Source organism: Gossypium arboreum, chromosome 10 (assembly GCF_025698485.1).
Source record: "Gossypium arboreum isolate Shixiya-1 chromosome 10, ASM2569848v2, whole genome shotgun sequence".
Classification (NCBI taxonomy): domain Eukaryota; kingdom Viridiplantae; phylum Streptophyta; class Magnoliopsida; order Malvales; family Malvaceae; genus Gossypium; species Gossypium arboreum.
The window spans coordinates 9130961-9141441 of NC_069079.1; the positions used below are offsets into that span (position 1 = coordinate 9130961).

At 32.0% G+C, this 10481-nt stretch overlaps 2 long non-coding RNA genes, 1 other non-coding gene and 1 pseudogene across 3 annotated transcripts; all 4 read left to right on the top strand.

Annotated features, from left to right (window-relative positions):
• The first annotated feature begins 4255 nt into the window (after positions 1-4255).
• On the top strand, positions 4256-5153 carry LOC108488986 (uncharacterized). The gene is made up of 2 exons (XR_008271600.1): positions 4256-4394; positions 4834-5153. It is a non-coding gene; the product is annotated as an uncharacterized LOC108488986 (long non-coding RNA).
• A 352-nt stretch (positions 5154-5505) lies between these two features.
• Positions 5506-5666, top strand: LOC128283114 (U1 spliceosomal RNA). Its single transcript, XR_008273455.1, has one exon. It is a non-coding gene; the product is annotated as a U1 spliceosomal RNA (small nuclear RNA).
• A 757-nt stretch (positions 5667-6423) lies between these two features.
• Positions 6424-6555, top strand: LOC128283041 (U2 spliceosomal RNA; annotated as a pseudogene).
• A 2336-nt stretch (positions 6556-8891) lies between these two features.
• Positions 8892-9774, top strand: LOC128281394 (uncharacterized). Its single transcript, XR_008271601.1, has 2 exons — positions 8892-9179; positions 9525-9774. It is a non-coding gene; the product is annotated as an uncharacterized LOC128281394 (long non-coding RNA).
• Positions 9775-10481: the final 707 nt, after the last annotated feature.

A 10481-nucleotide genomic window follows, 5' to 3' on the forward strand; every position in this document is an offset into this window, starting at 1 on the left:
GTTATCAAAACGCTGTGCATTGAAAGGGACCAATTTATAAAACCGATTAAATTTCAGGGCCGATCTGTAATCCAAAGATAACTTGATTACGAAAGATAAAATTGCGGAAGGACCAATTGCACAAATATACCATTGAGTTAAAAACACGCGGATCCTGAAGCGGGTTCGGTTGAACGGGTCGGGTAGGCTTCAAAAGACGTCGTTTCGGGGCTTAAGTACAGCCCCCAAAACGACGTCGTTTTGGAGGGCTATAAATAGGCCTATTTCAAGAAAAAAAATCATTTGTGAAGGGAGAAAAGAAAAAAAAAAGAGAAGAAGGGAGAAGAAGAGAGAGGAGGGAAAGGGAAAGAAGAGAGAGGGGGTCGGTCACCGGTCAGTCATCGGACCACCGCCGGCGCCAGCCACCGTACACGGTGGCGGAAAGGTTTTTTTTTATTATTATATTTTTTGCTTAATAATATAGTATATATATATATTTGAATATATTAGAATATAGAAGAAAAAAAGAAAAGCAAAAGAAGAAAAGAAAAAGAACAGATTCGGTAATAGGAAAGAAAATAGATTTTTAATCACCTCTCTTGATGCTGATCTTGATTTAAACAATCTTTCTTATTGATCTATTGTTGTTCTTTTTTTAAAAACTAATGTATGTGTTGTATTTTTCTTCATGAATTGTTAAAAAAAAACCAACCACTAAAACAGAATTTTGATCTCCTTTTATATCTTCCTACAATGCCTAAATCTATTTGTTGCGTGTTTACTTGTCCTTGCAGGTGGTTGATGGCTGGTGGAGGTGACCATGAGACAAGTGGCGCCAAGGAATGGTGTTGGCAGAGGCTGAGTCGGTGGGGCAGACGGTATGGGGCTAGGTGCAAGTGGGAGCTGATTAGGGTTAGGTTTAGTGGGCCATTCGGGTTTGGGCTGGTGTTTTATGGGTTTGGGTAGGTTTAGTTATTGGGTTTGTTGTATTGGGTCTTGGGTTTAGGGGTATTTGGGTTATATTTGTAAATGTTTAATATCGGGCCCGGGCAATTTGGGCTTATACACATGTGATTTGTTTTTTTTTTACTTTTCTTCTATTCAACTCAGCCACTATAAATTTTTCAGATTATTTGTAAAATGGTGGTTGAATTATTTTGGAGTCACAATTTTTCTAAATAATTATAAGTTACAAAGTAAAATACTAAAAGATAATTTGAGTAAAAATTAAAATTAAAATATAAATATAATAATACTTCTATCATCAATTAAAATGATATTAAATATGGAGGTCATTGTTGACGCAAATGAGTTGAGGTGAATGTTGAGCGCCATGTTTAGTACTTCAAATTGTAAAAGAAAATGATTTAAGATATTGAAATATCGAATGGATGCATTTTATTGTTATCTCTTATCTTTGTTTCATTGGAAAATGAATCATGACTATGAAAATGAATGTTTAATTGAGACTGAGTTATTATAAAAGTCAACGCATCTATTTATATTACAAAACTTTAATTTTTTTGGTTAATTTAAAATAATAAGTGTATGTAAATATAAATAATACAAAGTTAAATTCAACAATATGTTTAATCAATATAAAAAGAAAGCTCTCAAATGATGCTAATAAGATTGGATGATCACCAAGAATATGTTGTCATGTCTAAGAGTAACCTCCACCTATAAAGCTTATTCATTCCTAGTCCTCTTAAATTTATCAGATCATATTTATTTTAGGTTATTTAATTATCGAAAACATTGAGCCTAAAGCCTGGCATTAAATTTTTTTACTACTTTTTTTTTTTGCTCGGCCATCAAAATGATTATATTAAAAATAAAACAACCACTGAAAACAGTGGGATTACAAAGATAAAACAACATAAAAAATAACCCAACCAAAACAATACACCAAAATAAAACCAGAAAACACCAGTAAACCATATAAAACAAGCTGCATAAAAACAGCTCTAAAAATCAATTAGAGAAAAATCACCACCACGCAAAACACACGAGCACGATCAAAATTCGGCATTAGCCATGCTGTTGGCGTTGCGGAACAACCCCATAAAGACACCATGACACATTCACAAGAATGCCACCATAAAGACACTCGATGCCTTCAAGTCCTCCTCTGAGATTAGTCAAGCATTTATCCAACTCCAATACTTCCCAGTTTACTTAATTGATGAAGATCCTCCATCAGCTTCAGAAAGACAACTGCCTTAGTGTACAAATTCCAAACTCCATCTTGATTACGTGGTATTTAATTGGAGAACACGGCACCATGTGTGTGAAGCAATGTAAATGTTATATACATGTCGAAACCTTTTTTTTTTTGGGTTTAAAAACGGGGATCGACATTGGTTTTGAAAACGAAAACGAATATGGGAGTCGCCACCGATACTTTTTACTTAGGTGTGATCAGATCACCTAGAAATTTGGTTATTTTAATAAAATATTTCTTTTTACTAAAACAACGATTTTGGTCTACGAAATTCTAGAAAACAGGTTCAGAAGTCAGTTACGTGTGAGGAAGGATTAGCACCCTCACCACGCCCAAAATTGGCACCAAATTGATTAAGTTCTGTCATTATGTCTGAGATTTGAAGCTTTTCTTTTTTGAAATATAGTTCCTTTAAAAAAAATTGAATAGCTCAAGTTGGTCGTCAAAATTCTCTTGTTTCAAAAGAATGCAGCATCATATCCAACACGATAGGACACGATACTTTATTCCCTTGAGAACACGATAAATTTTTAGCTTCCAAAAATTTATGTATTGAAAATTACAAAAGGATGTCCAATTATTTAGTCCAATGAAAAACAGAAACCCAGCACGATAGGGCACGATTCCTCGAATTTCTAAATATCAAACATTGTCTTGTTTCAGAATTTAGAGAATACAAATGAAATTCTAAAGGAATATCCAATTATCTTGGACAAAAGAGAAATTGAAACCCAGCACGATAGGGCACGATTCCTCGAATTTCGAAACATCAAACATTACCTTGTTTTAGAAAATCTTATCTTGGGATAACAAAACGTCACATCCAATACGTTAGGACACGACATTTCGAATTCTCGAGAATAAGTTTTTTTGTCTAAAATTTAGATATTTGTTTTTAAAAAAAAGGATATTCGGTTTTTTAGATTAAACAAGAAAAATCGAAACCTAATACGTTAGGGTACAGTTTCTCGAATTTCTAAATACCGAATATTGCCTTTGCAAAAGAATCATTTTTGTGTCGAATAAAGGTTAATATAACATGAATTTGTAATAAAATGCAAAAAACAGGCTACGATGATGATATGTGCAAATAAAATAAATGCATTAATAGAAAACTATATAAAAGACAAGCATAAAGGGATTAGCAAGCACACGAACTAATTACGGATCAAAGATAACGAAAAATAAAATAAAGAAATAAAAATACATAAATAAATGACATATATAAGAGTAAATAATGAAAATAATGATACAAATAATGAAAAATATTAAAATATAATATAATAATAATAATAATAATAATAATAATATTTACAATAAAAAGAAAATAATAAAAATAATGTACTAATAATGTAATAGTAATAATAATAGTAATAACAAAATATAATAGTTGATATAATATTAAAGTAATACTAAATATAATATGATAATAATAATTATAATGAAGTACAAAAAGTAAATAGAATATATTAATAATATTAAAAAAGTAGCAAATAATAAGTCTAATAATAATATTAGAAAACAATAACAATACCTATAGTAATAAACCTAATAATAATAAAAATAATATTAAATATGATATAAGAATTATATTAATATTGAAAATAATTAATTTAACGATAAAGGCATGAAAATGAACGAAAAAAGGACTAAAATCGAAACAAAAACATAGTTCTAGGGCCAGATCAAAAATAAAAGTAAGAGAAGGGACCCATTTGAAGTGCGCGAATGACAGGGGGACTAAAAAGGAAATTTTCCCTTCCCTCCAAAAAGTTGCGCTTTGCACGGGACCAAAATGAAAACAAAACAAAACAAAATCAAAGGGGCGAAATTAAAAAGCATAACAAACTTAATTGTAAAATGATAAAAAAGGGAAGGGATTGCGCGCGTAAATTTCCCATTTTCATAAAACATGCGGATCCTAGCTTAACTGGGTCGGGTCGTGTCGGTCTCCCCAAAACGACGTAGTTTTGACGTCTGAGGAACCGACCAAAATGGTGCCGTTTTGGTCCATTATAAAAGCTTAAAATTTTTTTAAAAGAAATCATTCTCCCCCAAGTTTAAAAAAAAAAACAAAAAAAAAAGCTTCTCTCTTCTCTTTGGGTCAGCCCAGATCCCGGCCAAGAAGCCGGCCAACCTCCACCGTCCCCGCCATGGCTGGCTCACCTGCTGTGGCCGAAAATCCAAAGAGGTGAGATTTTTTACCCTTTTTATGCCCCCTTTTTTATACTTAGTATATATATATATATATATATATATATATATATATATAACCAAAAAAATCGAAATAAAAATGAAATCTTTGTATGTGTATATGACCGTTTAGAAAAAGGAAAAGGAAATATAGGTGTGTATGTATGGTTTCAAAATAAATGAGAGAAAATGCTAATAAAAGAGGAAATACCCTTAAATATTTTCTTTGTTTTCTTTTTTTTTTTCTTCAAACTCTTGCTGTAATTTTGTGTTTTTGGGGATTACTCTAAAAAATCAATTGTTTGTATTCCTTCCAAAGAAAATCCAACTTTCTCACAATCTAATCTCTTAGGCTTTTATATAGCCGATTTTACAATATTATCTCTGTTTTCTTCACTGTTTTCGCATTTAATCCTGTCTTTTCTTTGCAGGAGCAGTTGACAGTGGAGCAGGTGGCCGACTGGCATGGACAATGGGACAGAAACGACGGCTAGGGGGGTTAGGGTTTTTTTATTTTTACCACAATTTGTTTAGGTAGTGGGCTGATGTAAGTGGGTTAGGGTCTGTTTAGTTTTGGGCTGTTGGGTAGGTTTAGCCCTTGTTTGGGTTGGGGTAGGTTTAGGTTAAAATGGACCTGGGCAAAATTGCTTTGTACAATACACATATTAAGCATTGTTTCTATGCTTAAAACTTCGAACGGTAGATGCTTATAAGATTTTCAATGATAGTAAAAGAGAAAAAAATTAAAATCAAATAATTTCTAGATTCAATTTAAATGATTGGAATGTAGAATTGAAAAGCCAATTAAATGATTGAACGGCAATTCTATGCACCAACTACAAATGATAATAATGAATATATTTTTTATATTTTATGGATATTTTAAAAGACTGATATTTGGTATTGAGAATGATTTAACACATCACTATAAAATTAAGAATAATGTCGATAAAATAAAAAATATTATTATTTACAGAAATCAAGATTGGGAAATGTTAATAATCTAGATCTTTATGCCCACAATGCAACCTGAACCCCACATTACTAGCATATGGTAAACAAAACATAAGGGTGGTGTATAAGGAGAGAGGATAGAGCAACATTAAAACATACTTACCTGGACGGGGTCAATGAGTGATCACGAAGACTCATGGCCTAGAGCAGTGACCTCCATTGCACTTGGGAGGGGTGCTGCTTTAAGGTCTCCCCAAGAGGGAGAGCCTACGTTATAATTTGTGGCAATGGGGGCTTGCGTTCGCGCAGCCCCTAGGATTATTCTTTGTTCTATTTTGATAAACAGATTCAAAATCTCGGAAAAGAGTGTAAAGTGTGGAGAGAACCTTGTGACCATTCCATGCTTTAGTTGATACCAGCAGGAAACGATCCTCTACAGCTTTAGTAGGGTCAGAGGCAAAAATCAGTTGGTTTCAACTGTCAAGCATACTTATAAGAACACCAAGGTAGCCTCCCAAAAATTCCAGGCGGGCAGGTAAGGAGACAAACATAATTTAAAAAGGAAATTAAGATAATAATTCAATTCAGAATGTTCACAAATAAAGATGTTTACAAATCTACCTATTGAAGATTATGTCATGGTAACGATGCCCCTGAAATTGGGCTTTGAAACCTTTTTTTTCCGAATAAATAATTAATTAATTTCAAAATTCCCGAAGTAAAGATTGAGCCTTTGCAAAACCATACAAACAGAATCTTATCCCTTCACACGTTACATTTTTCAAATTGTTGTTTTATTTAATGGCTTACCAATACCATTGCGTAGTTGCAGGTCTAATCTACATACTTCTCTAGCTTTTGATCAGTATAGGCTGCAATAAGTGAACTACTGTTATATTATCCAAACATTTTCACGTGCAAAATCACCAACATCCCATGTGGGGGTGCAGAAAAAATCATTTACATTCTGTCCATAGCAACAAATGTTCAGACCTACTCCAAGTCCATATCGAGAGCACAAGCAAAGGGTGAGGCGAAGGTTCATTATAAAATATAAATCTAGACATTTATTGATCCTTTTCTCGACCTTTTGGCTAAGATCAAGAGTAGTATCTGTTTCTATCAGTTTAATATCTGATACGTCCCCACTGCGTTCGCGCAACCCCTATCAATTTCAGATTATGAAAAGTAATTGGTAACCATTTGTAGTGTCGAAACCATTTTTCTAAAAAAAAACGGGAATCGATCTATTTTTGAAAATGAAAATCAAAACAAGTCGCCACCGATCTTTATTAGGTGTGATCGGATCACCTTTGTTTTAATAAAACGTTTTGGTTTACTAAAACGGCATTTTAGTCTACGAAATTTAAGAGAACAAGTTCGGGAGTCGGTTACGTGCGAGGAAGGATTAGCACCCTCGACACGCCCAAAAATTTGTACCGAATTGATTAGTTAGTGTCTTAATGTCGAAAATTAAAAATCGGGAATAAATTTGAAATACGATCCTTTTTATTAACATCGATTTTAAAATTTTGAATTAGCTCAAAATGATTGTTGAAGATTTCCTTATCTCGAGATATCGGAGTATCACATCCCGTAAGTTAGGACACAATACCATGAATTCCTGAGCGCAAGGTCGTCTTTAATTTAAATCGGAATTCCATACATTTTAAAACTTAAAGGATATTTAGCTATTTAGGATCAACGAGAGAATCGAAACCCCGTAAGTTAGGGCACAATTCCTCGATGTTCCAAAACGCGAAACATTGCCTTATTTTGAAATTTTGCTTTTGAATAATAGCGAATCCGATATTTAAACGGCGTAGATATTTATTTAGATTAGAAAAACGATTCAAGTTGGATAAATGCAACGAGGCTTGATTCATGGGGGCGATGATATGACATAAAAATATAGTGCGTCATGGAGCAATGATAGGTGAATAAAAATATTACACAAATAAATGACAATAATATGAAAGTACAAATAACAAATCATAATACATGCAATGGCAATAATCACACAAGGTACATCATTTAGGTATTAATATTAAAAATTAAAGACAAATGAATTTGATAATAATTTAAAAGGTGTCAAACAAATAAAAATGAATAAGATGTACAACGATTTTAAAATGATAATGAGGTTAAAATAATGTGAAAAAGGAGATTTAAAATTAATAATATGCAAAACAATTTAAAAGAGAGGATATATATCTATATATAAAGCATTAAAATATGTAACATATATATATATAATAATACTATATAAAAACCTAAAATGAACAATAGTAAAACAATTTAAAACAAATAAATAAGTTGTATAAGACAAATTTAAATAAGAATAAGACAAGTTCAAAATAACATATATAAAGGAATTTAAAATACATATTAAGAGGCTCAAAATAATAATATGTAAAAGGAATTTAAAATAAATAATGTATAAGAAATTTTAAAGTAAATAATAATTTAAACCAAGTAATACTTATAAAACTTTAAAATAGATAATATACACAAAAATTTAAAATAAAGCATATATATAAAAAAATTAGAATGAATAATATGTAAAAACAATTTTGAAAATATGTAACATATAAGAAATATGCAAAAAATTTTAATATAAGTAATATATATGAAATCTTAAGGTAAATAATGATAAAAGGTTTGCGATATATAACAATAGAATTTGAAATCGTTTATATATATAAGAAGTATAACAAAATAATATATCAAACTTAAAATATATATAGGTGGTTTAACATGAACAATGTATAAAACATTTAGAATAAATGAGATGAAAAGGAAAATTTGGGATAAAACAATGTATAAAAACCGTTTAAGTAAAAGTATGTGTATAAAGACCAAAATAAATAATATATACGATAACTTAAAATAGACAATATGTATATAATTTAAAATGGACAATAGTTTAAAATACGCAATATGTGGAAACACTTAAAATGAATATTAGTAGAATGATTTAAGATAAATAATAAAACAATCCAATGACTCATAGAATATTTAACAGATGAAGTATAAGACCATTTAGAATAAATAATGTACGTGTTAAAGGAATAAATAACAACGAGGATTAGAATCAAGCATGAATAAAGAAATAAAACTATAATCAAACTAATTTAGGGTAAATTTGAAACAAAAATGAAATCAAAAGTAAAAGACTGAAATAAAATAAAAACGCAGCGTCAAAATAAGAAAACGCGCGGGATTTGGGGACTAATCAGGAAATTATTCCTTGGGTTCTCTGCGCATCGTTTAACGCGGGATTAAAATGAATCAGACACAAAATCCTGGGGCGAAATTTGAAAATAAACTAAAAAGAAAAAAAGGATTAAGTAGACAATCGCGTAGAAACAGAAGGATCAAAGTGGCAAATAGCCCAATGGTTTGAAAACACGCGGACCCCCTGGAGCGAGTTGGGTCGCGCGTGGATAACCCGATACGAGGCTGTTTTAGCATCGGTTTCCTTGACGCAAAACGATGCCGTTTTGCTTTTCCTTTTAGGTTAGTTTTCCATTTCTTTTTTTGCCATTTGTTTTCCTTTCTAAAAAATTCAGAAAACTGCCCCTTTTCCCCCATATTCATTCTCTGCTAAGGGTTAGAAAATAACCCATCACTGCAGTCATCCGACCACCGCGCCACCATCACATTGGTGACCGGCGATGCACCAAGATGCGCTCCCTTAGCCCTCCTTTTCATGCTCATTGGAGACATATTCCTAAAGGCCGAAAGACAAGGGCTCAACCCTCCCTTTTTGCTTGACCACGCCGAACGGAGAAGAAAGCTCCGACGACGCGGTCACGAGGCTGATTTGGTAAGGTTCCCTCCTCCTTTTTCTTTTTATTTGTCTTACACCCCCATTCGTTTTAACAGATTTATATTGAAATAAAAAAAATATTAAAGAAATAAAAACGAAATGAAAAACAATGAAAATAAAATCGGAGATTTAACCTTTTTGTAGGTTTTCTTTGCTTTTTTGATTGCTATTGTTCGTATCTTTACAACGTTTTATTTTCGGGCTTATATAGCCGAGAGAGAAAGAAAGAAAAATGCATTTTATTCCTGTTACTGCTATTGTTTATTTCTGCTTCTTTTTTGCCTCGTCTCTGCTCTCTGCCTTGTGGTCCTGTTTTGTTTCCTTTTTTGCTCTCTTTTGTAGGCGCACGAAGGTCAACGAGACGTACATGGCCGCTTTGGTGCAACGGGGGAATGGAGGGCCGAACCTCGGGGGCCGAGCATGCCGAGGGCGCACATGGAGGCGCAACACCCTAAGCTGTTAGGGTTTCTGAGTTATTTTGTGTTTTGGGCCGTTTTTTGCTTGGGCCTTGTGGTAAAATGGACTGTTGTTATTATTTTGGTTTTTGTTTAAACGGGCCAGGCAAAATTGGGCCCTTACATTTAGGATATAATTATTTTTTCCATATGGGTAAACATCTTCAAAAGCTGTTATTATATGCTCTCTCCTTATGCAACACCTTTAGTTTTTGTTTGTCATATGGTAGGGATGTAGGTTCAAGTTGTGGGCTTAGGTTGTGTTCGAGGCATAAGGGTTTAAGATATTTTTAACTTTCAATGCTTATAAGCACTAATTAGCATTTTTCAATCTCGATTTCTATTTATAATAATTTTATTTTAATCAATTAGCATTTTTTTCATTTTATAAAATTCTATTAAATACTTTTTCGATATTAAATATCAGTCCTTTAAAGTACCGATAAATATAAAATCCATCGTTTTCATGTTTAATACACCCCCATTTATGTGGTATTTTCATCTTATCTAATCAAATGTACTGTTCTTGCATGATTTTTGAAAGATTGAAATATCTCTTTAATCATATCTATATATATAAATCTATTATCTAACCTCTATTCGAAGAGGGTAAAAGCCTATCTAATCCTATTTAGTATAAGTCATATGATTCATAATATGAAGTACATAATTGAATAGATTAATTGATCAAGATTTATTCTATTAGCAACAAATTTTGTTGAAGTAGAGTTGGCATAATAAAAATTGTATTCATATAACATGAATTGATGAATTGTCTATTTTCGCTTTGAATATCTAATTTGTACAAGATATGTGCTCAATCTAGAGAAAATAGGAGTAGATA